General features: G+C 37.4%; 1 long non-coding RNA gene across 5 annotated transcripts in view; it reads left to right on the forward strand.

Annotated features, from left to right (window-relative positions):
• The window catches only part of LOC122909049, a 139,438-nt gene that overhangs the window by 89,068 nt on the left and 36,791 nt on the right, over window positions 1–13,579 (forward strand). Inside the window, exon 7 of one of the 5 annotated variants that reach the window (XR_006385073.1) lies at window positions 4,579–4,631. The exons of 3 other annotated variants lie outside the window; for them this stretch is intronic. This is a non-coding gene — a long non-coding RNA (uncharacterized LOC122909049). Of the gene's footprint in view, window positions 1–1,335; window positions 1,750–4,578; window positions 4,632–13,579 lie in introns of those variants that run through there. One more of the 5 variants, XR_006385074.1, reaches the window with a different exon arrangement.

The raw sequence follows: 13,579 nt of genomic DNA on the forward strand, positions 1-13,579 counted from the left end.
GGGCAGTTTTATTTTTATTTACTTTTGTTTGCTTTTAAAGATTTTGTTTATTTATTTGACAGAGAGATAGAGCACAAAGTAGGCAGAGTGGAAGACAGAAGCAGGCTCCCCGCTGAGTGGGGAGCCTGACCAGGGGCTCAATCCCAGGACCCTGGGGATCATGAGCCAAGCATGACTCTGCTCAACTGACCAAATCACTCAGGCACCCCTGTGGATAGTTTTAAAAAACACCACAAGGTTGTTAGTTTGCTTTCTTTTTTCTAACCGAGAGATCAAGTTTTCTAACAATTTGAAGCATTGGAGATAAATTCCAAAATGTGAGCAGAAAGCTGAAATTGGTTCAAAGCCATGTAAACACAAAAATGCCAGTACCTAGATCAAGTGACAGAACCAAACAGGAGAGCCTAGGTGCAGCTATCAGTTCTATACTTTGACGTTTGCTTTTTTTTTTTTTAAAGATTTTATTTACTTGAGAACAAGAAAGAGTGAGAGATAACAGGAGGAGGGGGAATGGCAGGCAGAGGGAGAGGGAGAAGCAGGCTCTCCACTAACAGGGAGCCCAATGTAGGGCTCGATCCCAAGGTCCTGGGATCATAACCTGAGCTGAAGGCAGATGCTTAACCGACTGAGCCACCCAGGCGCCCTGACATTATTTGCTCTTGACTCACATTTCTACTTCTTTTCACTTGTTCCAATATTGTCCAGCTTCAGATGGATGTTATTTTTAGACTTTAGGGTGGTTATATTTAAACATAATTTCCAGCCGGCCTGCCTGAAATGTAGAGCACATTTTTAAGCCCCAGGGCTCCAAGGAGAGGAAAATAGCATCGCTGGATATCAGGAGGATGCGTGTCCAGACATCTGCAGCCCCACTATCTGTGGACAGTTTCTCTCTCTGTCTCTTCCCCTTGAGGAATGGCTGACTCAGCGAGGAGAGAGCCTCCCTCGAGACTGCTCCTAGAACCGGGGTAATGTGTGGTGGCGGTAGCTGGAGGCAGCAGATGCCACTGAGCCTGCTGACTAGTTTCCTATCATGGGAAATAAGAATTTAAGACAGCTCGTTGTTGGGGTAACTGGGTAGCTCAGTCGGTTAGGTGTCGGACACTTGATCTCAACTCAGGTCTCAGATCTCAGCTCAACTCAGGTGAGTTTCAGCTGTGTGATGAGAGAGAAGGGGGGAGATAATCACACCAACAGCTTTGTATTTTTTCTTGTTTTCCTTTTACTGTTTTCTAAAGAATGTGTACAGACATTCCTTCACTTGTTCTAACATTCTAACCGTCTTTCCTACTATCTCCATATAAAGCACCTGACTTCTTATTTCATTTTCTTCAGATGATAAAAGAGGGAGATAATCTGGTTTTGTTCCAGTGTTCATCAGATACTTCTGGAGCAACTCTTACGTTCCATGTTCTGTTCTGAGTATTGCACAGAGAGACACAAACTCGCCGATGGAACCCGGGGGATTACATGACCCAACATGGTCTAGTGGGAGATAAGCCCAACTGATACTTATATATAATAATATTATATAATAATGTAGATCTTATTCTGATGTATAACTCAAACATAAATCCATATTTGTATGAATTACAAATGAGGAAAGAATCTATCAATGCTTAAAGTGTCTGGAAGCCTTTCTAGAGTCAAATAAATCTAAATCAAGGTGAATTAGAGTGAATATTACGCCTCCATCAGAAAGGATGAATACCCAACTTTTGTATCAACATGGATGGGACTGGAGGAGATTATGGTGAGTGAAATAAGTCAAGCAGAGAAAGTCAAGTATCATATGGTTTCACTCAGTTATGGAGCATAAAGAATAACATGGAGGACATTGGGAGAGGGAGAGAAGTGAGTTGGGGGAAATCACAAGAGGAGACAAACCATGAGAGACTGTGGACTCTGAGAAGCAAATAGGGTTTCGGAGGAGCGGGATGGGGTGGGGAATTGTGTGAGCCTGATGGTGGGTATTAAGGAGGGCACATATTGCATGGAGCACTGGGTGTGGCACATAAACAATGAATCTTGGAACACTGTCAAAATTAAATTTAAAAAAAATTTTAAAAAGTGAATTAGATGCAAAACTGTTGGGGTGAAGTAGGGAGTGGGAATAAGCAAAGTAGATAAAGTCTCCTTTTTAGGTTCAACATTGTTGTTTTTGTGTTTTGATCTATCATTGGATTTTCTCCCTGTTTGTATACAAATTAAAGATGGTAGACACAAATTCACAAATTTTTATATAAAAGTGTCAAGTAATTTAGAATAGCTGTGGGGTATTTGCTTCGTACACCTTAATTTTACTGCATGTGGGTATGTGCCATTATAATATTATATCGTTTTTATCTGTTTTGCCCTGCTTTATATAATCCAGGAACAATTCATCTTATTCCTTTTCATCTCAGGTGTTTTTTTGTTTGTTTGTTTTTAAAGATTTTATTTATTCATTTGACAGACAGAGATCACAAGTAGGCAGAGAGGCAGGCAGAGAAAGAGGGGGGAAGCAGGCTCCCTGTTGAGCAGAGAGCCCGAGGCTCAATCCCAGGACCCCAGGACTATGACCTGAGCTGAAGGCAGAGGTTTTAACCCACTGAGCTACCCAGGTGCCTCCTGTTTGTTTGTTTTTAAGATCAACCATAGATCACACTCACCAGAGATCTGAGGTGCTCCTTTTAACCAAGCTCCAGAAGCTGACCTCATGCAGTAAACACTTAGCTATCACTTCTAACAGCTCCATATTTGCCTCAAAAAAGCCGCAAAGCTGTTTTAATTTTCATCTCTGGGTAGTCTCCTGAATAACAAACACATCTATTAGTAATGTGAACAATGGCAAGTTTGCTAATTGCCTTCACTATTCAAACACTGCCTGACTAAACTGGGCTTTGTTTTCCAGAAAAATGGATTCTCGACCTTTTTGCCATACTTGATAAGATGCTCCAAGCCGTAATGCCAGTTAGACAGAGACAGCCTTCCAAACTGCAGACATCAGTGCTTGGTGGATCATCTGGGGGAAAAAAAGGAAGGTTTTAAATGAGAAGGAAAGATACAATAGGACTCTAAAAATAATAATTGGGGTTTTCAATACACCACTCTTTTCCTCTCCGCACCCAAGCAAGCAGAGTGAGAATCATTAAGGATCCAGTTAAACCCAGTTTTGGGGGGGCCCCATGGTCTAGCCCAGGGCTATTGCTCTACACTCTCTCCTAGGGTTGCTCACAGACCAGTCTTTGATCTGACACCTGAGCTCCCACCACATTCTCACCTCTCACTCACTCTCCAATTTTTGTTTTTATTCTCCTGCCTTCTGTTCTCATTTTTTGCTCCATTTTTTGCCCCTACCTTGTGTTTCAACTTGATTGATTACGATGTAATCATAGGTATAGACTTTTAACTATCAAGTCTTCAGCCCAGGTTCAAGCTCATGGCCTCATGCTCCTTACCCCCTTCCTGTTCCTAAGACTGCCTCACCCAAACGTAGACCCTTAATATGTCTCACATGAAACCCAAAAGTGGAAATTTATCTGGAAACAATATAATGCCCCAGTTGAGATTGCAGAACGTAGAGACAGACATACTTGGATTTAAATATCAGCTCTGTGAATTACCAGTTATGTGACATTTACAAGTTCAGTCACAATCCTTTAAATTTAATTTCTTCATTAAGGGTTGATGTTGATAGCATCTACCTCCTGGGTTTATAAGAACTAAAGATAAAAATAGAAAATGATTTTCCTATAGGCAAATAGATACCATTATTAATGTCATTATTAGCATTATTGGCAGCACCATACAAGCAATAATGAATTATAATAAAGGGCTTTTAAAATTATCTTGTGTTTTTTATAATTCCCAGTGATAATCACATTAGTACTCTCTCCTCTAGGGTGCACGCTCAGTAAACACAAGCAGATTGATCGGATGTGTTCATAGTGAGGTCATTTCAAACTGGGAAAACAATTTTTGGTAATGTCACAAATTGTGGCCATTTATTTATCTGAAGTGGAAACAATGCCATTACTTAACAATTCTCTTTGTTATCAGGGTTTCCCAAATATTTTATTTAACACTACAAATGAGGAAATCATCATTTAATAAAAAATTCAAACTCAGTTTTCTATCTTTACAATCATGCACTGTTCCCTAAATCAGCAAGTCTCAAACTTCAATTTGCCTCAGGGTTCCTAGAACCTGCCCCCAGACAGATTGGTGTGCCATGAGCCAGGAATCTGCATTTTTAACAAGTATCCCATATTATTCTTTTTTTTTTTTCCCTAAGATTTATTTATTTATTTATTTATATGACAGACAGAGATCACAAGCAGGCAGAGAGGCAGGCAGAGAGAGAGGAGGAAGCAGGCTCACCACTGAGCAGAGAGCCCGACTCAGGGGTTGATCCCAGGATCCTGGGATCATGACCCGAGGCTGAGCCACCCAGGCACCCCCATATTATTCTTCCTATGGTGCTGCCCAGACCTCAAACTCGAGGACAATTATTTTGAATAGACAAGGTCAGAAAAAAAATCTTAAACTCACTTGTTATTATTTTTAATTGAGATACAATTCACTTATTAATTTCAGGTTTATGACATAATTCCATATTTGCATATACTGAATAATTGGCATGGTAAGTCTGGTTAATATAAATGACTATATGTAAGTACAAACTTTTTTCCTTGTGTTGATAACTTTTAAGATCTGCTTTCTTAGCAACTTTCAAATACACACAGCAGTTGTACTAACCAAAGTCACCGCCTTGTATATTACACACGCTCATTAGTTTTACAATGAAGCTTAGACATTTTGACTCTTTTCACTCCCCCTACACCCTCCTCTGGCAACCACCAATCTATCCTCTGTTATCTGTAAGTTTGATGGTTTGAAAAAGCATGCTTGATTACAAAGGCTTGCAACCTATTTATCTTAGTAATTGCTGCAATCTCCATTTGCTCTCTCCATGTAGATAAACAAAAGGGTTGGCCAATGGCAGAAAGAGGTATTTTGTTGCTTCCATTCACGAGTTAGTTTAAAAAGTCATTTTTGACTTAAACAAAGTGTTTAAGTGTTTGACTTAAACAAAGTGACCTCCTTGGGCTTGTGTCATATCTAAGACATGGATTAGAATGGCAGTCCCTGTCGGGACTGAGACCCACGTGTTTCCCGATATGTGCCATTTCCTGCCGTTATTGCCCAAGTGCATGTCCAAATCCCGTACTCAGAACCAGGTCATTGTCTATCTTGTAACATCCTACTCCAGGCAGCTGGCTTCCCTATGTAAGAAACTGAAATAAAGAAAAATATGTTTCTACAAATTCCCAGAAAAGTTTTCTGTTTTGGGCAACAGATAGACCCCAAGGAGAAAAAAATGAGCCAGAACCCATGTGTGTCTACAGTCCATATGTTAAGAACCTAATTAATTTGGTTGACACTTTATCGATGATACTGAGTTCTCCAGAGGCCACCAGCTATCCATCTAGTGCCTCTGTCCGATCAGTGCACTAAGGAAACTTCCCTACTGAACGGTAAGCTTAGGAATAAAGCAGAAGCGTAGTCCTAGATGAAGCAGAGATACATTTAGGAAGGAGTTAATAATGTTTTTCTTTTTTGGTGCCTCAGCCAAAAGATGCTTTAAAATGTAAAAAGGAGTAGATGCCACAAATGGGAAATGTATGGAGGTGATCTCATTCTGATCTCTCCCAGGGCAGTCACATTTCCCAAAAAATGTTCCTAAGAGGTAGGACTATATATAGTAAATAGGTTAAAGCAAAAAGATGCAGGCCCTTCTCAGCCCTGAGGATTTGTTGCCAAGAAGTGAATAAAGGCTCTTGGTGCCACAGTGATGTAATCTTTATGTAGATGAATTTCTACATGCTGAATTTATTACACATGTAATTACATGCTCATTGACGGATGTCTTTATCATCTGGGGATTAGCTGGTATTATTCAAGTGGAGACACAGCCAGACCTAGAGCATAACCCACATTCTCCTGATATTTACCTGCCAGAGTGTAACGATCATTAATTTTTAATATCTAGCAAGCATGCTAGTCACTGGAATAATACACGTGTTTTCTTCCCCCCTTCCTTTGGAAAGCAAATCATTTTCTGTGAACATAAGAGGGCCTTGAGGGAAAGAGTAACAAAGACTTCTTTAGGTAATTAAAACAAATGGTTCGACCATTGTGCTAGACTGAATAATGGCCTCTCAACAATGTCCATGCCCTTGAGCCCAAAACCTATGTAAGTATGTTAGGCTGTCTGGCAACAAGAGCTTTGCTTCTGTGAATAAATGAAGGATGTTAAGATGGGAAATTACCCTGGATTATCCGGAGGACGACTATTTAATAATCACAGGGGTCTTTCTAAGAGGGAGTCAAGGAGATTAAGATCAGAGACAGGAGATGTAATGACAGAAGTAGAGAGGTTGGGGTGATTAGCTTTGAAGATGGAGGACAGGGCCACAAGCCAAGGAATTCAGGATGCCTCTACAAGCTGAAAAAGACAGATTCTTTCCAAGAGATTCCAGAAGGAATGCTGACACCTTGATTTTAGGCCCATGAGACTGTTTTGAACTTCACACCTCCAGAACTGTGAGATAATAATAATTTATGTAGTTTTAAACCTTCACATTTGCAGCAAAGGAATGCAGACAATGTACCTTAAATTGAGATCTACATGGTCTGGTGTGTTAATTAATATCCATAAGATATTAATATCCATAAGATCCTGTTCTGGTTAACAAACTTTAGAAGGAATCACCATAATGCAAGGTAATGCCAATTGACATATGTATGTAAACAGAAATGAGGTGAACATAACACAGGTAAGTAAAATACAGAGAGTTATTGACATACAACAACAGATAGAGCCAAGAATAATAAAAGTAGTTTAGAAAAAAGAGGAGTTTATTACAAGTGTTATTGGATGGAAGTTCTCCAGCTGCACCACTATGAAAACTGGGGCACAGAGAACACTTACCCACTATTACACAGTTGGTCAACAGAAACCGGAATTTTCACCCAGAAGATCTGGCTTTGGAGCCTGTGCTCTTAGTTTCTCTGTTCTACCATCTCCCTTGTTATTCTAGTGGGCAAGTTTCCTTAACAGGCCAAAGTCTAAAGAACAATGTTGAGCTCCTTTGCTGCACAGGAGGGCTTTAGCCAAAGATGGCAAACAAGAGCACGAGAGACAAAGGAAGACAAGGAAAAGAAAGAGTGATCTGGACCCAAGACATGTCATCAGTACACCCAAACCAGCAGAGTGGGAGAGAGTAGTCAGATGGCAGAGATGAAGGCAATGAAGTTGCTCTAGAAAGGCAGAGGGTCAGAAGAGCGGGAACACAATTAGGAGCCCAATTTAACCCAAAGAAGCCTCTACCTACCTCAAAAAGGATAATGAAGACAGCCCCTGTGATTGGACCCAAGTGTTATGCGTAACTCTAAGCATATGGGAAATGTCTTAAGAGTGGACGTTAGGAATCACTGGGGAATCTGTGTGGACATGTATCATGTGTGCACCAAAAATAATATACAATAATATTCATGGGAACACTTTTGATAATGGCACTTCTAATGGAAACTACCAACTGTCCATTAACAGCAGAATACATAAATAAATGTGGCATTTTTACAATATGAAACACTATTCAGCAATGTGAATAGAAGACTTACAGGCATACCTGGAAATATGATTGAATCTTATAAATACGAGGACATGGGAGGGAAAAGAGACATTTGAAAGATCTCAAGATTCTATTTAAATGAAGCTCAAAAACAAGCAAAAGCAACTAAAAGGATTTAAAGTCATGAGAGCTGTTGCCCTTATAGGGGATGGGCAGGGAGGGTCTGGAGGGAAACAGAAGTAGCAGAGTTTCCAGAGGACAACTATCCTGGGTTTTGAGCATAGGCGTGTTCAATCTGTGAAGAGTCAATGATTTGTATACTTGTCTGTGAGCTTTTCTATACAATTTTATACTATAATGAAAAAAAGAAAAAAAGAAAAATATAGATAGATTTCTGGGGTGATGGATGTTGAAAAAATACATTTGTATCTGAACTAAGAATTAATCAAACTGTGCTTGCATATTTAATTCATGATGTGGAGAAAACTTTCATAGCTGGTTGAAAAGAATCAGTATCCTGTGCTTTTGTCAACTGAGCTTTACTTAACACTGTTTGGAGCCGATAAGCTTATTGGTTTATTAAGGGATAAATCCTCATTGTTTGCTCTTTCTAATTACTAGCCAGAGATCAATTTACTTCTTATGTCTGACATAGATTACTTATTTTTTTTTTGATGAATGGTTGGTTTGTTCATATCTGTGAATGATTCAAATCACACATGTCCTAAAAAGTAATCCCCATCAGTACAAGGGATGAGTGGGTTTTCAGCTGAGTGAAATAACCCAGTATCTGTGTTTAACTGTTCAGTGACTTGTATAAACATTCTGTCATCTGGGTACATGTCTCTTTCCTCTCCTGTTTTAGCATATTCACTACCTCCTATTGTGCCAGAGATCACCTTGTCTAAATTTTGATCTGTGCTGGAGATCACCTTGTCTAAAAAAAAGTTTAACAGTATGTCACCAGGGCACTCAATTAAATATGTATCTATATTTTATAATGGGGAAACATCTACTGGGCAGTGTGGCTGAACACAAAAGGCAGCCATAGGAATGTGTCTAAATCTACACTCAATTCCAGCCAGTTCTAAGTCATGCAGAGTTTGGATTTATAAAAAACTAAAGGTCAAAAATCTGAATTGTCTAATTTTTAAAAGTTGTCAACAAATTTGAAAAATTTTTAAGCTTTCTACAAGACAAACCCATATTTATGGGTAGGATTCAGCTCACACATTGCCAATTTGAGCCTTCAAAAAGTATGATTTTCTTCATTCCTCACAAATACCCTAGGAAGTGGGCATGGAACAGAGAGGGAAACTGAGGCACATGGAAGTGACGTGTGATTGCCAAATTCACACAGCTAATAAGGGGTCCCACCAGGGTAAAATTCAAGTCTAATATGCAAGTTACTATTCTTTTCCCCAATGAGAAAGTTTTTTTTTCTCAGCACTGATATTTGGGCTACCAATCAAATTCCTTTTTTACTTATAGTGAGTGAAAATGTGGAAAATATATTTGCATTATTTGCTAAGAAATTTATTTTTAAAAACTTCCTTTAAAATACTGTACTACTAATAGAAATATATTACCCAGTAACAGATCCTTCATAATTATTCTGGCAAAAATGTTCATTATAAAGATACAGCAAATAAGCCAATCACTTAGCTTTGATAATTCAGTGAATACAAAGAGATGTGGTTTAAAATTATATCTGAAAAACAAGTGACAAACGTTCTCTAGTGGAATGGATTTGTGGGGCATCAAAATGCCCTTCTTTGGGTTTGGATTATACGAATCCTTCCAAACCCTCAAGGTAGTTTTCCAGACCAAAGTCTTAAATCAGTGTCAATTAGTCCAAGTTTACACACAGTTTACCTGGAAACACTTCCTCTTCATCAAATAAAGTAAAAGGAAAAAATTTATCTGGAGAACAGAAAACATAGAATTGCTAAGAAATGTTTCTTGCTTTGTCCTTCATGTGGGAAACGGGCATGAAATTCATCTTGTCTTTGATTAAAAGTGAACAGATTTGCAAATATAATGAAACAGGGCTGATAAAAATAAATGTGAGGAGAAAAGTTGGTCTATTTATTTAAAATGATTCTTTCAGTTTTTGTTTTCTTTAACATGGAAAGTTGCATGTTATGTTGCACCCAGGGCGAGGAGGGGTGTCCTGCCTCCTCAGATTGTAATACTGGGACTAGCTTTCCCCATTTCTACACACCACAGTACAAGGTTCTTTAAAATGAAATGCTTGTTTGCTTCACACCTTGTTATGGCTTTGGCTATTTTAGTTATAATGTAGCATTTGTTAAGTTATTTGGTTAACATGTATGGGAAAGTGGGATTTACGTTAGTATGGTTCTCCACATGTTTCCTATTTAGCAAGCCACGTGGAACTGTGTTGAATGCAAATTTATTTTCAAAACCTACTAACCAATGAGATATTGCTTTTTCCTTCCTTTAGTTTTACTTGTTAGCCTTTCCAACTTTTCATAAATGCTTTCAGAGAGACCTTGCTGTATACACCGCCTTCCTTCCCCTGACTCAGGCCTTGACAGTAAATCAAGAATGTTAATTATGTTCCCTTCACATTGTTTATACATGAGTTGGCTTAGACTCAAACATAAAGATATTTACTAGAGCATAGCTTCAACTTTACTCTAGACATTCTACAGTCCCAGGGGCAGAGAATACCAGGCATTTAACCCTAAAAAATAAAAATAGACCCTCAAAGGAGCTTATACTAAGGGAAACCATTCAATATATTCGCCATTTCAAAACTCATTACTATAATGGGATTTGAAAAAAAAAATTAAAAAGTATATATTTTAGTCTTTAGTAATATATTATTGATACACTACTATAATTTAACAACATATATTATGTATGTTTACATATATATACATATAAATATATATGTGATATCCTCACTATGTTTAGGAGAATTACAATCTGTAAATAAACTTGATAAAATAAAAAGAGTATAAAACCATTTTAAGTGCATGTGTATTTTACTTAGATTTTTACTTAAAATAGCCCATGATAATATTAACACACTCTGACACAACTTTGGAAACTAAGTAAATGTACGTAGGTGGTACAGTTAGATAATTTCCAAGAATGTGTTATCTGCCTATTTCATACAGCTTTTAATCCGGTATATGTCAATTTTAAAAAGTAGTAGAACAGGGAATGTTCCTACATAAGGGAAAATTGTAAAAATACTTATTTTGTTAATAAGAGACGTGTAATAATTACAGAATCAAAGGCCATTCTAGCATCTCTTCATCTTTGCCAATGCAGAGTTTTGTTGTTTTTCAAATAGTTAACATACACTCAAATAATGTGCCAAATGCTATGCCAGATTCACAGGGGAATCACAACAGTAAATGGTAGTCTCCACCCTTAATGAAACCCCTTATCCAAATGGGAAACACGATTGTAAATAAAATGTAAGTAGGTCCCATTTGGTGGGAGGAGATGCTAAGAGCTTCACTGTCCAATCTGAATTCTAAATTAGACCTTCCCTTACGGTAGTGGCTGCCTTCAGATCCTGTCTCTGCAGCCATGCCATGGGAAACAGCTGCAAACATTAATCATTAAAATATATACACGCCAACTACATGTCAAAGTTTCAAAACAAATTAAATTTATGCATCTATATGTCTTTGGTTTTTGCAATACAATGCCCTCTTCCAATATTGTATCCTTATTGACCCTTTGGTCAATTGCTGATTCCAATCCTTTGCTCACATTTCTACTGGCCTTTTTATCCTTTCTCCTGTTGCTTAGAATATTCTTGAAATATTTGGACTAACAACAGCTTTTTTTTTTCAAATATCATCTTCTAGTATGATATGTCTGTTAACTTTGTTTGTTGTGTCCCGCACTAAACATCAACTTGCTGTAGTAGTAATTTTGATTAGTCAAGTTCATTAATCTTTGCCTTATGATTTATAAAACAGGGACCAGTGTTTATTTATAAAATCCTTTCCCACCACACTGTATCAAAGACTTTGATTGCTAAAGCCTTTACTCTTTATTCTTATTTTTCAAATTCGCTATATCTCAATTCTTCCATATGAATTTTAAAATAAGCTTATCATTTTTGCTAAAAATATCTTGCTGGAATTTTATTGAATTTATAAAACCAATTTTGGGAGAACTGACATCTTTACAGTTGGGTCTTTGTAAATATGAACAATGTATAACTCTCAATTTATTCAAATTCCCTATCAGTATCTTACAATGGAAGTTAAAATCTTCTTCCTATGGTTTTTTGTTGTCTTTGTTAAGTTAGTTCCTAAATATTATAGTGCATTGAGAATAGTATCTTTTTTTTTAATTTCTTGTGGATTATTACTGTGAAAAGAACACTATCAGTCTCTGTTTAGCTTATCTTCCGCAACCTTGCTAACTTTCATATTGATTCGAATAATCTTTTAATCTTGCAATGTTCTATGTAGACAACTAAGTCATCTGCAAACAAATAAGTTTTGTCTTTTCTCTTCCTGTGCTTGCAACATTTAGTACTTAAACTGGACAGACTCTTCAAAACCATGTTGAACAGTAATGGTGATACAAGGGTCTTTGTCTTTTTCTGGATTTTAGAAGAAAGTACATCTAATGCTTCTCTTTTATATTTGATATTTGTCTAAGTTTTGGATGTATAGCTTTTATGAATGAAAAGTAGTTCCTTATTCATCATCATTTTCTAAAAGTCTCTCGTATAAATTGGTTGAGATTTAATGCTGCTTATATAGCAGATGTGAATCTTTTCTTCAATCCCAAACATGGTCATCAGAGCCAGGACTAAACAAGGCAAGCTAAAGTGTAAGGCACAAAATAAAAGGAGGCTCTCAGCCTGAGCATGCATGCCTACTTAAATAGTTCACCCCAGATGTCTCACCCTCCTCACTGTGATCCCAAACTCAGAGGTGATTAAGAAAATTAGATCTTCTAATGCTAAACTTTCTTTCAACTCACTGAATAAGCCCTAGTTTATCATGATGCATTTTTCATACTTTATTAGCTTCAATTAATATTTTATTTATTTTTTTTCATCTATTATCATAAGTGAAGTGAGATGTAATTTTCTTTCTTTTATAACCCTCACCCAGTTTTGGAATTCTAGCACCTTAAAAGAAAAGGGGTAATTTTCCTTGTATTCTTATTTTTTGGAAGAATTTGTACATGACAGATATCTGTGTTTCTAGTCCTTTCTAACTCTAGAAGATATTATGTGCAGTGAGTTTGTACAAGTCATTTTATCTCTCTAAACATCAATTTTCATCATCTGCAAAATGGAGGTAATGAAACCTGTCCAGTGTATTTGTGAGGAGGATAAAAGGGAATTTTTTAAAAGTACAGAGCAGTGAGCCTGACCCAAAACAGATGCTTCTCTAGGTTTACATTATACTGTTGGTCATTTTCTTGAATCTACTTTCATTTCACTTGTGCCTGTGTTCTCTTCCATTTACAACCACTGTCCAACCTTGACTGTATGGCTAATTCCTATATGTTGGGATGTGGTGGAATCATATTTTGAAAAAATTAACCAATGTGCTTCTCATATCACAGATTTCTTATGATTTCATGATCCTTCTTATGCAGAAGTTTAAAGATATCTATGGCCACTGCCTCAAGCAAGGGTGGAAATGTTAACAGATAAAATAAAGAAGTATATTACACTTGTTTTCTTTCAAAAGTCTAGATTTTCAAGAGAAAAAAATTATATGTGTAAAATACACAGTAGAATTAGGACTGAAGATGGACTTTCAGAGAATGAGAGTCAGGATACGCTACCCTCCCCAAACTAAAACCACCATGATGAAGTGGAAGAGAGGTTTGAAAGAGTTAACAAGGTGTGGAAAGAGTACAAACCATGGAAATATGGGTTGGGTTGCAACGCGACCTTTTTGGCATCAGTTTGGGGTACAGAGATATGCGAGAAACCT

The sequence above is a fragment of the Neovison vison genome, chromosome 6 (assembly GCF_020171115.1).
Source record: "Neovison vison isolate M4711 chromosome 6, ASM_NN_V1, whole genome shotgun sequence".
In the NCBI taxonomy this organism is placed as follows: domain Eukaryota; kingdom Metazoa; phylum Chordata; class Mammalia; order Carnivora; family Mustelidae; genus Neogale; species Neogale vison.